The following is a 15,289-nucleotide window of genomic DNA, read 5'->3' as shown; positions in this document are numbered from 1 at the left end:
GGAGGTGGGCAATGGTCCAAATGGGTGAAGGTGGTCAAAATTACAAGCTTTCAGTGACAAAATAAAAAAGTCATGGGGATGTAGTGTACAGCACGGTGACTCTAGCTAATAATACTGTATTGTATATTTGAAAGTTGTTAAGAGAGCAAATCAAAAAGGTTCTCACCACCAGAAAAAAAAAAAATTGTAACTATGTATGGTGATGGAGGCTAACCAAATTAATTGTGATAGGTTTACAATATATATAAACATTGAATCATTATGTTGTACACCTGAAACTAATCTGTTTGATGTCAATTACATCTCAATAGAAGAGCCATGGTACACTTACACAATGGAATACTATGTGGCTGTAAAAAAGAAAGGATCTCTCACCCTTGTGATAGCATGAATGGACCTGGAGAATATTATGCTAAGTAAAATAAGCCAGTCAGAGAAAGACAAATATCACATAATCTCACTTATATATGAAATCTAATGAACAAAATAAATTGACAAACAAAATAAGTCCAGAGGCCTGGATACATGGAACAGACTGACAGATTTCAGAGGGAAGGGCTTGGGGGGAATGGACTGATATGCATACATAGCCCATGGACACAACAACAGTTCTGTGAAGGACTGGGGTGGGCGGGGGATGGGCGGAGTGGAGCAAAGGTGGGGAATGGCAGACATCTGTAATACTTTCAACAATAAAAACTAGATTTAAAAAAAAAAGAGCTCATAAAGTTAAGCTACACTAAGACAATTTAAATAAAATACCAAAGAACAACTCCATGGTAGTTTTTTATAATTGTCTCTATCTAATAGTTTAAACAACAGGACAGGAAGGTTCTGCATTAATGGGGACATTTAGGAAGAGGTGAGTTACAAAGTCATGAACAAACACGATCGTATTTGAAGAGTGATCTTTCTGAGTCAGCCTTACAACCTGCCCTTCAATGACAAAGTGAATGGAAGAAGGTGGCTTAAAAGATGACACCAGAGCCCTGGCCGGTTTGGCTCAGCAGTTAGAGTGTCAGCCTGCAGACCAATGAATCACGGGATCGATTCCAGTCCAGAGCACGTACTCGGTTGCGGTTATCCCCGGCCCTGGTTGGGGCTGTGCAGGAGGCAGCCTGTGGATGTGTCTCTCTCACATCAGTGTTTCTCTCTTTCCCTCCCTCCCACTCTGTCTAAAGATAAATGAAAAAAATATATCCTCAGGTGAGGATTGAAAGAAGAAAAAAAAAAAAGACACCAGGATCCGTTCTGGGGGGAAACGTTATCTTCTTCCCAGCTTCATATTCAAATCGCCTTATAAATACAGCAGTGTGCTTCACAACGAACTGTATCAAACTCCTAATAAAAAGAGTTATCATTTTATTTCATCTTCTGTGAGGTTGCACTGCAGAGCTCACTGGAAAGGACGTTCTTCCCTGCACGGTCCCTTCACGAGGGGATGTGAACGCTGAGACCAAGGTGCAGTCCCTCTGTACGCAGAAGCATCTTGATCCTGTAGACTCTGCTCTTCGGGCCTCTCTCTGGCAATCAATGCCAACAGAAGAATTGTATTTAACTTCCCTGTTATTTACTAAGTTTTACGTACAGTCTCACATGAGGGAATAGAAAAAATAATTTCCAGTTGAGATTAATTTATAAAAAGACTATTCAGTTGTAATGCAGGGATAAGGCTCTCTCCATAGATCTATACAACCTCTGACAGACAAATCCTCAAGTCCTTTTTTATTTAAATCACCTTTCCTAATTATTCTTATTAGGGGTTCCCGGACATATTAATCCCTTTGCCACGTAGCAATTTTCAATAACAGCTTTAGCAAAAATGCTAAATCTAAATAAATATATGCATGGAGTGTATATGTGCATGCTCGTGTACACACACACACACACACACAGCCAGGTCGATTATCTGGGACCACCATCTAAAGTTAAACAACAAAAGTTATCGAGTGCATACAACGGGTGAGATTTAAATATAAGTACATCTAATCTAACAGTGGCCTTTATGCTAAAAAATATGGTGGCTTCCTATTTATAGAGTCCGTCACCATCAGAAAGCAATAACATGGACAATATATTATGCTGCTCATGTACAGTGCAGCATGATTTATATGACATCAGAAAGAACAAACAAAAAACATCTGCAATCTTTGCAGTGTTACGTATTTTCATGTTGAGTTGAGGGTGCGTGTGACAATGCCTGAGAGAAGCGGGATTTAAACAGCTTGGAGAAGCACAGAAGCTGAGGTCTCCTACCCTCAACTAGAACATCAGAGAGGTTCTCAGAAAGGTTAGGAAGAGTAATTGGTGTGTGAAGCCCCCAGGGTATGATCTGTGTTCCACTTAACCTTTAAAGCATGATTCCATTGAAGATTCGCAACAACACTGTAGTTACTACTAAAAATCTCAGTTTCTTAGATAAGGATGTGGGGTTTGGAGAGGTCCATAACTAGTTCAAGGACAAAGAGCCACAAGGTGGCAGAGCCAGGACTGGAGCCAGAAGCCTCTGACTCAAAAAGTCGAGCTCTTCAACCCTGGGCGGCTGCGGCTCCCACTGTGACAGGAATGCTGGTCCCCGCAGCATGGGCAAGACAGGAATGGGAACTGTTTCCACCTGGAAAAACCTGTGAAACGAGGAAAAGGAGTTCCGAGCAGAAAGGTATTGGTGGCGTTGGTGGTAGAACTGAGATATAGTCTCTATCTGCCAGGGAAAGAATGAAATTTCCTTAAAAAAAAAAGTCCAAATCTACCTTGGAAACCAAGTGCGTAATTCCAGCACGTTGGAGATTCTAAATCAGGGAGCTGAGTGCGGAATATCCCCTTAGTGCAGGGAGAAGCACACCAGACGTGCAAGCCGGAGAAAACCTCTACGTTCTATGAGCAGTTTCTTAACAAAAATTGTAAGTCACAAGCCACATATCTCGGGTCAGCTATGGTTTTGATTATTTACCTAAAAGTTTAATTGTAAGCTTTTCTCAAACTCAATAGAAGCACTGCTTTAACATTTACTTCAAACTGAATGTTACAGAAATCAGGAATCAGGAAAAAATTCAGAAAAGGGACCACAGAGTGGTATTTGGGTCTGCTACCAACCTAGAAAATTATTATTTTTTTAAGAGTGTATTTGATGGCTGCTAAACAGAAGGAAAAATAATGCTTTCCTCTGCCTAACCTGGTAAAACCACTTTAAATATAGGGCATCCCAAAAAATGTATACATAACTTTGAACAATTACAAAGCCAGTGTTTATTAAAGTACATTTCATTTTCAAAATGCAATAGAATCTTCAGACATCCTCTATACATTTTGGGGGGACACTCTATATATTAGAAGTACCAAAAATATATTTCTCCATGAAATAGCCTTATAAAATTTAGATTATGACTAAGCACTTATTCACCTTACACGCTGGGAAGTGCTGGGATCACAGAGATAAAGTCTAAAGATGCCATTGTTCTGAAGAAGAAGATAGCAGACCCTGACCAAGAAAGATAGTATGAGAACAAGAGAGAAATCTAAGATGATTTGAAGATGAGAAGAAAAAAAAAAATAAAGAGCTCTTCATTAATCACAATTTTTGTTTTCTATGCTTAGCTTAACATCACAAAGCATTTACTATTTTGCAACCATTATCCCATAACTGGCAGAATTATTATGGAAAACTAGCTTCACAAAGATGTTTAATGAAAATAGGGAATTCAGTGACTCCCCATGGGTACAGAATCAGGTTCTCAGGTTTGCAAGTCCAGAAACTCACTACATACACCTTTCTGGTTTTTACACTTTATATCGCTGCTACTTTTTCCATATTAACAGAAAATGCTATGAAAGAAAACGATTAATGTTGACCCTAGTAATAGTAATCATGTTTATCATTACTTTAACTAGGGCTATTTGAAAGTTTATCTAATGATAATACCAAAAACAAATGTTAGGTTTCAAGATAACATGCAAGGAATGATCACATTTTGTAAAAAATACAAATAAATTTGCAATGCAATTTTATAATCTTTTTTCTTTTTCTTTTTACTTTTTAATTTTCCTAAAAACAACATGACTTACAAAATTTTTAAAGAGGGAATAGGAAGAAAACATAATGATTTTCATTAACCAAAATCATCTGTCATCAAAGTGGCAATTTCTCCATTTCTTATAACTATCATGCGCTTCATGGGAATAGACATTGCTCAGACGCTACTAGCTGAGCATTAAACAGGATCTCATCTGCCTGAGAAACGTTGGAACACATAGAAACTTGTTGAAATTCTTATTCTATAACTGATTATTCAAAGGTCCATGAAATATCATTACATTTATTCATTTCAAAAAAAATCTTTATTATATTTAATTATATTTTACCATGGTTTGTTCCCAGTATCATATCCAGATCCCATCATTTTAAAATTATACCAGCTGAGTCGCTTCTGAAAGACATGGCTGTAAATAGCAATTTCCACCCTTACAGAGTGTTAGCATTAGTCTTGGAGGGTTAATATTTCCTGAACTTCACTCTAGTTTCAATAGTGCATCTTATTTGAAGGCCCGTGGTCTTCTTCCCACTGATTATGAAGACTAGAGTAACAATTTCAGTATTGTTACTGCATGGCTTGGCTTAGAATATTAAGTGGCCTGTTGAACTGTGTTGTCATCATTGCTGATCATTAGTCTTTAAGAGACAAACTGGTTTTTGAAGAATTTCAATCTTTATGTATAAATAGTCTTTGGGGAAATAAGAGAATAAATGGGAGTACAGGAGGGACTAAAGATGCATTTTTCAAAACAGAGATAAAGAGAAAACAATAAAATGGCCTTTTAGAGACATGTATGTGCACCCGACTGGTGTGGTTTGATGGGTTGAGCATCGTCCCATGGACTGAGAGGTCCTGGTTCAATTCCTGGTCAGGGCACATGCCTGGGTTGTGGGCTCCATCTCCAGTAGGGGGCGTGCAGGAGGCAGCCAGTTGATGTTTCTCTCTAACATAGATGTTTCTATCTCCCTTCCTCTTTCTCTAAAAAATCTATAAAAACATATTTTTTTAAAGAAATGTGTATGTGCTAAAGAGATATGTTTTAGAGTTTAGAGTATTTACTATTTTTAAGTTACATATCTGGCCTAATTTTAGTTATATGGGCCTAGAAAAATCTGTATCAAATGAGAGTGACTGATAGCCACATATCTCAAGAAAAGGTACAGCCCAGATGCAGTGATTTTATCACCTCTCTAAATTCCTAGAAATATAGATAATTCAACAGGTGTTATTTTCACACATGCTGTGTTTTGCTTCAAATTAAACTTTAATTTCACACACACAAAAATATGAAGGGGTAGATAGGTTACACTGTTAGTAATGATACCTTTAGCAGAAACATAATTTCGCAATCACTGTGAAGACTTTCTACAATTTGGAAACAGGATTAACTGTAATACCAGGAGACAGTGACCTTGCCCACATCACAATCTCTGTGATAACAAGACCAAGGTTAGAAATTGAAAGGTTTACTGACTAAATAAATCATTGAGAATGAATCATCTGATTTTCTAGCCTGTCTTTGAATTGCTACAGGCATAATAAATGATAGCTACAACTACCAACAGTCAACAAGAAAAAAAAATTAAGTAGTGATATTATACTAACATCATTACATCACTTTAAAAACTTCTGGACAAGTGCATTTTAAAGTTAAAATAAAATCCTATGTAGGATCAGCTTTCTGAACAGCCCACACACGCCTCGGGAGTTTGAATATCTGCTGCCAAGAGTTCCAACATGTAAAATCTAGCCTGTGACATTTCTGTCTGTAATGGGATTATGCCAGTTTTTTCCCCACCCCTAATCAGGGTAAGGAGCACTTAACAGCGACCAAGGATCTTTAGGATAACACTCATGAGATTGGCAATTAAATCACATATTTACTGAAGGCTTAAGATATGTGAATCCTCTGTGCTATTACTTGGCACTAAGAGTTAGAACCAAAACAGCTGACAAATGGGAGCCTGTGGGTACTTGATGTAACTTATCACCAGGACAATTGAATTCTTTACAGCATCTGAGACTAAATTTAGAAAAGTATTTATGGATAATTTAAACTACTTAGATCAAGCACATTAAAAGGGGTCAGTTCATCAAAAGGACATAGCAGTCCTAAAGGTTTATATACCTAATGACAGAACTTCAAACTACAGAGCAAGAAATGGATAGAACTGCAGAGAGAAAAAGACAAATCCACAATTATAGTTGGAGACTTCAATATCCCTCTATCAAAAATTGATAGACAAAGTAAACAGACTTTTTTTTTTTTTTAATCCTCACCCGAGGACATTTTTCCATTTTTTGTACAGACAGAGTGGGAGGGAGAGAGAGGAAGAGAGAGAGTGAGAAACATCGATGTGAAAGGGACACATCGAGTGGCTGCCACCCGCACGACCAACCAGGGCGGGGGACAAACTGCAACCGAGGTACGTGCCCTTAGCGGGAACCGAACCCGGGTCTCTCCAGACCACAGGTGGACGCTCCAACCGCTGAGCCAAACCGGCCAGGGCAAAACAGACTTTTTTTAAGTAGGAGACTTAAATAACACTATTAAACAACTTGACCTAATTAACATTTATAGAATAAAAAGAATAGCAAATTAAACCTGAAGTAAGCAAACTGCCTTAAAATAATTGTCAGACTTTAAAGTTATACTGTCTCTTAAAATTTCCTCTTATTGCAAGCTAATTAATTTATTCATGCATTGTGAAATAAATTAAATTCAAAATAAATTATCTTCAAAACAATCTATTGTAGAGTAGAATTCCTTTCTCATTTTATTTGAAAGACGTATAAACTAATAAAATTCTTTTATCCTTCTTTATTTATTGGTTGAGTGGTTACTCAGTTCAGGTTTCCTCTTTAGTAATAATGCTCTGAAATGTGTTATGTTCAGATCTATGTATAATGTCATAATGGAGTTACACTGTTGATCCTAAATTGTGTGTGTGTGTGTGTGTGTGTGTGTGAGATTTCTAACACTCAGTGTAGCTTTACATTAGCTCATAAGCAGATCTCTGATAAAATTTTTTAAAAATATAAATTCTTGTGCTTGATAATGAATTGTTTTGGCAATATACTTTTATTACCTTTATTAAAAGTCACTCATGCTAAGGGATTTTTTTATTTTAATGGTGGTAGTATTAAAGGACTCTTAATTTAAAGGGGAAATAATCATATTTTCTTTTTCTAAATTTTTTTTTATCCTCACCCGAGGACACTTGTGCATTTATCTTCAGATAGAGCAGGAGGAAGAGAGAGAGTCATTGACATGAGAGAGACACATCGACCAGCCACCACCCACACAACCCCAACCGGGGCTGGGGACAAACTGCAATCGAGGTACATGCCCTTAGTGGGAACCGAACCCAGGTCTCTCTGGTCCACGGGCCAATGCTCTAACCGCTGAGCCAGACTGGCTAGGGCAATCATATTTTCTTTAATAAGCTTCCATTTCAGTTAGTGCAGTCTGTTTGCACCCATTATTCCAGTTCTGTCCAGTTTAATGTTTGTGCTGATCAAAGTATCATGGTTTGGATGAACAGATACATGGTCAACCTATTTTTTAGAGACATTACTCTGAAACTTAGGAAATATCCATATCTTTACATCAAATAATCCTTCAAGAAATCTAATCAAAGGAAATAATCAGAGATGTTATAAATATGTCAATTATGGGATTACTCATAGTCCCAAAAATATAAACAACTTAAAGGCCAACAATAGCATAGTTGTTAAATAAGTAATGAATAGTTCATAAATAAATGGAATATTATGCAGCTCTTAAACATTGTTTCTAAAATAGTTAATGGGTAAGAAATGATCAAGATATAATTTTGACAGAAAAACTGAAGTACAAAATGAATTTACACTTTCTACTCTATTACATATACTATATTTCATACATACACACACACACCATTCAGAAAAATAAAAATATAAAAATGGTTATTTCTGGATCATGATTATGCATAATATTTTTATTCAAATTTTGCTGTATTTTTTTCAAAGTTTCTTTAATATCGTGTCACTTTTGTAATCAGGAAAAATAATCATTACTACAAGAGCATGAGAGAGAATCAAAATGATGAAAGATCCATCACTTTGGAGTTTTTGAAGTAGAGAAACCAGTTTGAGCAAGTAAATGAGTCATAAAGCAAGAAGCATCTTTAAAAATAACATGTCGATAGAGATTATAGTCAAAATATTGTACTAACTATGTATGGTACCAGGTACTTGAAATATCAGGGGGATCACTTTGTAAAGTATACGTTTGTCTAACCACTGTGCTGTACACCTGAAACTAATACAAAAATAATATTGAAGGTAAACTGTAATTTGAAAATATTTTTTTAAAAAACCACATGGTCATATTGGTTAGTAAGACAGATTATTTTCTGTACTGTTCTTTTCCGGTATTACTAATTCAACAGCAATTCCCACAGAAAGTGTCTGAGACTGAGGGAGTACAGTAGACAGTCTTACTTAAACTTATAACAATCCGATGTCACCTGGAGAATTATATTGTGGGCACTTTAGAAAGAAACAGTTTTTAATGGAACACATTTTTTAAAAATAGCAATTAAGATAAAAACTAAAGTTGCATGTTACATAAAGCACACCTAAAGACGCTGGGAATGCTTATCCCAGGGAGATGAAGGCTTGACGTGGTCTGTGAAGACACAGCTGACAGCCAGAGCTAACTAAGGATGAAATGGGCTCTCTCATCAGGCAGTGAACTGGCTATTCACCGAATGCATGGCTGTCGCTGTGCGAACGAACCCACATGACAACCACTTTGGAACCTGCTGTCATTTGCCAAGCTATCCCTCTTAATCTTAGAGCAGCTAGGCGTCAGAAGGGTATTTAAACTAACTGTTCTCTAATGACCCCTCTAAATTTAGCACGATGTGTTAATATTCCTGAGATTTGATCCACGTTGCTCACATTTGGTTTTACAGCAAACTGCAACATAAAGCTGCTGTTCTATCATTTACTAGTCAGTTAGCGATTATTCTCAGGCACGTCACTGTTCATTACCACTGCCTCCAGAGGTGGGGGAGGGGTGGAGAGCACATTCAAATGAGTTGATTCTTCTGCATGTTAAAAATCAAAATGAGCCCTGGCCAGTGTTGCTAAATGGTTAGAGCGTCGGCCTACACCCTGAAGGGTCTCAGGTTTGATTCCCAGTCAAGGGCATGTCCCTGGGTTGCAGGTTGATCCTGGCATGTGCAGGCGGCAACTAATCAATGTGTGTCTCTCACATAGATGTTTCTCTCTCTCTCTCTCTCTCTCTCTCTCTCTCTCTCTCTCTCTCCCCCACCCCTTCTTTCCCTCCCTTCCACTTTCTCTAAAAATGAATGGAAAAAATATTCTTGGTTGAGGATTAACAACAACAAACAAAATTAAAATGTAAGAGTTTAATACCACTTGGCCAAAGTGATAAATTGGTTATGAGTATACTCCCTTAACCATTCTATCTCTATTATATATTTCCCTTTACATTAGCTGTTTTCTGTTTGTTAATTAAACATGCAATTAAGATTTATAATGTAATTGTCATCTCAGCTTCCCTGAAACGCCAACTCTGTAACAATAATGCTGAGCGCTCACAGCCTGAGTTCTGATTTTATCATAACTGAACATACATTTTACAGAGAACTGACCCTGCAGCCTGCTCTATCATGACTTCCAAGATAAATGTCATTCACTCTAAGAAAATGAACCATAAATATCTCTAAGCTTCATTATTGTAGATTTCTGGTTAAGTTCCTCATCCAGAAATTTTATTTACAGAAAATAGACTTCGCTGATGAGGTACGAATCTACTTTATTATTATCATTATCTTTAATATTGTTTAAAAAAACACAAAATGCAACATTTACCACCTTAACCATTTTAAGTGTACAGTTCAGTAGTGTTCAGTATATTCACACTGTTATAAAACAGACCTCCAAAACTTTTTCGTATTGTAGAGCTAAAACTCTATCTCATTAAACAACAATGTTCCCTGTCTTCCTCACCCTTGTTCCTGCTAACCAACATTCTGATTCCTTTCTAAAAATTTTCTTTTTGACAGACTCATAGATATGAAGAACAGACTGACAGCTGTCAGAGGGGAGAGGGGCTGGGTGAACTAGGTCAAGAGATTAAGAAAAAAAAACCAACAACTCATAGACACTGACAATAGTATGGTGATTACCAGAGAGAAAGGGGCGGGGCGTGTAGAAGAGGCTAAAAGGGGGATAAATGGTGATGGAAGGAGACTAAACTTTAGATGTTGAATGAACATACAATGCAATATACAGATGATGTATTATAGAATTGTCCGCTTGAAACCTTTATAATTTTATTAACTAGTATAACCCCAATAGATTCAATTAAAGAATTTCTTTTAAAAAAGAATTTCTCCCTGGCCAGTTTGGCTCAGTGGTAAGAGCGTTGGTGTGCAGACCAAAGCGTCGTGGGTTCGATTTTGGCCAAGGGCAAGTACCTTGGTTGCGGTTCATTCCCAGCCCTGGTCAACCCACCAATCGGTGGGTCCCTCTCACGTTGATCTTTGTCTCTCTCTCTCTCTCTCTCTCTCTCTCTCTCTGTCTCTCTCTCTCTCTTCCCCCCTTCTTCCTCCTTTCCACTGTATCTAAAAATAAATGAAAAAAAATATCTTCAGGTGAGGAATAAAAAAAAAAAAAAGAATTTTGTTTTTATGTACATTTTCCCCAATTTTTTTTATTTCTAATGTTTGTGGAAACAGAAAATGTAGAGTAATATTTCAGCTCACATCTGTTTTTTAAAATATCAATCATTATTCAAACAATAGGTTTCTCAGAATGTCATGGCCTATATTATTTTGATGTTGTTACAACTATAAAAGCAATCTGGATAGTAGTGGACATTTTTTTTTTCTTATCACACCTGGAAAGTGATTGTTAGGGAAAAACAATCTAAGAGGCATTCAAGCAGTTTTCTCCTTAGTGTTGTTCAAATAGAGCAAGAGTATAATTAGCTAGACAAGCTGCCCAACTCTGAAATATATGTCACCTCCTCAAGTTGCAGACCTGAGCAGCGACAAGCCTTGCAGTAGAGTAAAAACTTCTACTTCCTTAAATGAAATTACATCCAGAAAGAAGAAGTAAAATACGTCCAATTTTCTCCTCCCAGGAGGAAAGTGTATGTAGGAGAGAGGTTAGAAAAAAATTTTCCAATTTTTTTTAATTTAGCAATTTAAGATGCTGCAGTAATGAGACATTCATTTTTCTCACCACCACGTAATCACTTCCACATTATTGGACGCCTTCGCGGGTTTGACGGCCTCACCGCCGCTTAATGATCCTGGAAACCGACCAAGATGTTTCTTAGGTTCTCTTTGCTTAAAAAGAAACTAAGAGGTTCCAGTATTCCACTTTGGATTCTTCCTCCTTTTTTATGATCTTCCCCTTGATGTTACCCTATGTCCCTATGTTCTTGAAATGGTTAAATGCCACATCTTCTCTGAAATACGTATCTGATTGAATATTGCATTTCTAAAAACAAGTGTCTCAAGATAGGACCCAGACTACACATTTCTCAGACCAAGTAAAAGCAGTGCCGAAGTTTTTAAGATCTCCAGAGGGGGTTAGTAATACCCCAGCAAGTCACGCATCTCCGCTCAGCAGAACCTTGAGTCTGCTGATAAAGAGACAACAAGAAAATGGATCCCCAAATTACTAAAACGGATAAATCTGAGTTAAAACTATCATCTCTTTATTTCTGATCTTATAATGGTCTTTTCAGGAGTTCGCTCTGTCAGCACAAGTCATAAACACTGTATGTTGTAGAGGGCTTTTAACCAAATTAATCATTCTACGTGCGTATTTTCAGTTCACAGCTGTGCTTCTCTTAAATAATACATTGCTCGTATAAGTTGAAGAAAATCATATATTATATAGCTGCAAGTTGCTCTCATTCAAACTATTTTTTAAGTTCTGATATCAGCCAAGATAATGATGTTCATCATAAAACACTATCATAGGCTTAAATATCTAATTTGAAAATATTCATTAATTCAAGGGTTAAGAGCAGCCTAAGTCAAAGGCACTGGATTGGTGGTGCAGGTGACACCAGATGGAAAACCATCCCTGCCCTCAGGCAGTTTTCTTTTTCTTTTCTTATCCTCACCCGAGGATATTTTTCCATTTTTTGTACAGATAGAGTGGGAGGGAGAGAGAGAGAGAAACATCGACGTGAAGGGACACATCGAGTGGCTGCCACCCGCACGACCAACCAGGGCCGGGGACAAACTGCAACCGAAGTACGTGCCCTTAGCGGGAACGGAACCCGGGTCTCTCCGGACCACAGGCCAACACTCTAACCGCTGAGCCAAACTGTCCAGGGCCCCTCAGGCAGTTTTCAATCTGCCCAGAATGACAGGAATAAAAAAAATAAAAATCGTATTTTGGATGACAAATCTATTATTCAAACTAGGCACAGTTTTAAGAGGTGTTCTTAAAAATAAAGCCACAATAACGCACCTACACAAGTCTGTCCCAGGAAAACTGGGACATATATCACTCTAACTATGGTATACAATATTTTGCAGTTAATTGTTTCTCAAAATCTTTATTTTTTTGGCTGAAAACAGAGCTAGGACATGATTAACATAACACTTTCCCTACTTTTTGATGGGAAAACTAAGGCGCAGAGAAACTAAAAGATTTTACCTCTGTTTACATAGCTAACTCATAATAGATTCAAGGTGAGCTGAGGTTTTCTCATTTCAAATCTACACTCTTTCCACTACAACACATTGTCTCGTCAATAACTGTACCCACTAGTTATACAGCTAAGGTCTGTAATCACAACTCAGGGAAAGCATGGTTCTTCTGATTATCAGTCCCACATGGAGATATAGGGAGGAGACATCGATCAGTTTGACAGTATTATCGTTTTTAAAGTAAAATGTATATTGATACATGAGAAACGATTAATAAAAGTATATGACTTAAGGTTGACATACAAAAGAATGAAACTAACACAATTTCAAATAAAATCAGAATGTGAAGAGGAATGCCCTCATCACCATTATTATTCAAAACTGTCTTGTTAAGTCGTGATGAATAAGTACTGGATAAGAAGAGTTAAAATTGTCTCCTTTTGCTAATAGAATTGTATACAAATAGTGATGACTAGAATTTTGTAAAAAATTAGTAAGATGGCTAGATGCAAGTTAAATGTTTTTTTTTTATCTTTATTGTTGAATATATTACAGATGTTCTTCATTTTTACCCCATTGACCCCCTCCTCCCCCTCCCATCCTTCTCCTGATTTCCCCATAGTGTTGTCTGTGTCCATTGGCTATGCACATATGCATATAAATTCTTTGATGTATTTCTTCCCACCCCCAAACCCCCTTCCCTTTGAGGTTTGTCAGTCTAGCAACCAATTTGTACTTCTTAATCCCTTCACCGTTTTCACCCATTCCCCCAACCCCCTCCCATCTGGAAACAAACAAAATGTTCTCTGTATCTATGAGAATGTTTCTGTTCTGCTTGTTCATTTTGTTTGTAGATTCAATTGTCGATAGATATGTATTCATTGCCATTTTGTTTGTTCATAATTTTTATCTTTTTCTTCAAGAAGACCCTTCAACATTTCATATAATAATCACTTGGTGGTGATGAACTCCTTTAGATTTTCCTTGTCTGGGAAACTCTTTACATGGCCATCGATTCTAAATGACAGCTTTGCAGGATAGAGTAATCTTGGTTGTAGGTTCTTGCTTTTCATCACTCTGAATATTTCTTGCTACTCCCTCCTGGCCTGCAAAGTTTCTTTTGAGAAATCAGCTGACAGCCTTATGGGAACTCCCTTGTAGTTAGTAACTAACTGCTTTTCTCTTGCTGCTTTTAAGATTTTCTCCTTGTCTTGAAACTTTTGCATTTTGATGATGATGTGTCTTGGTGTGGGCCTCTTGGGGTTCATCTTGTTTGGGACTCTCTGTGCTTCCTGGACTTTTATGTCTCCTTTACCAGGTTATGCCATTATTGTTTCAAATAGGTTTTCAATTTCTTGTTCTCTCTCTTCTCCTTCTGGCACCCCCAAGCTGCAAATGTTGGCATGCTTGAAGTTGTCCCAGAGGTTCCTTACACTATCCTCATTTTTTTGGATTCTTTTCTATTTTTGCTGTTCTGATTGGGTGTTTTTTCTTCCTTATATTCCAAATCGATGGTTTGCTTCTTGGCTTTACCTACTCTACTATTGAATCTGTGTGAATTATTCTTTATATCAATTAGTGCCTCCTTCATTTCTGACTGGTCCTATTTTATGCTCTTGAGGCCCTCACTAAGTTTGCTGAGGTTCTCACTAAGTTCATTGAGCATCCTTATAAGCAGTGTTTTGCCCTCAGCATCTGTTAGGTTGCTTATCTTCATTTCACTTAGTTCTTTTCCTGGGGTTTTATACTATTCTTTCATTTGAGACCTGTTTCTTTGTCTCCTCATTTTGGCTGCCTCTCTGTGTTTGTTTCTATGTGTTACTTAACGAGAGGTATGGGGCAATCTGAGACCAGATGCTGCTTGTTTGAAAGAATTTAGGAAAACCTGAAGCAGGATCCAAGACAGGCCAATCCTATGGTTAAGCAAGTGGCAACAGCTTGGGTGGGCCTGAAAGTTGGGTGGGGTGGGGTGGGGTGGGGTGGGGCGGGGCTACCAGTGTGAGCCAGGTTGCTGGGGTCCCAGATATGGTGGCTGTCTGCCGCCCCAGGGAAGGGCTCACCAAAGGAACAAAGGCCTCTCACAGCACGTTTGTCCCCTAGAAAGCCCCCTCTCCAGCCCTCGCTCCAGTGCCAAACAGCTCAGTTCTTCCCTGTATGTCTCTGGCGCCCCTCGAGCCGCCTCCCCTACAAGCTTAGAGGGAGCGAGTCCGATAAGTCCGTGCGTGGGCCCTTTAAGGAGCTGCCTGGGGCTCCAGCCGCTTCAGCCTCCCTGAGCCTCAGTTCCCGCTGGTTTTCCAGCCAGAAGTGATGGGGATTCTCTTCCTGGCACTGGAACCCTGAGCGGGGCACCTGGTGTGGGACGGGGACCCCTCAGCCCTCAGGGAGGACCTTCCCAGCCGAGGTGTCCTCCTGATTTTTATCCCCACACGTGGGTGTGGGACCAGCCCCTCCGCCCCTCCTACCAGTCTCGTGTGGCTGCTGCTTTAATTCCGTAGTTGCAGGACTTCCATTCAGCTTGATTTCAGGCGGTTCTGAATGATGATTGTTCTGTAGTTTAGTTGTAAC

The sequence above is a fragment of the Molossus molossus genome, unplaced genomic scaffold (genome assembly GCF_014108415.1).
Source record: "Molossus molossus isolate mMolMol1 unplaced genomic scaffold, mMolMol1.p scaffold_m16_p_4, whole genome shotgun sequence".
Classification (NCBI taxonomy): Eukaryota; Metazoa; Chordata; class Mammalia; order Chiroptera; family Molossidae; genus Molossus; species Molossus molossus.
This window is presented reverse-complemented; position numbering follows the sequence as displayed.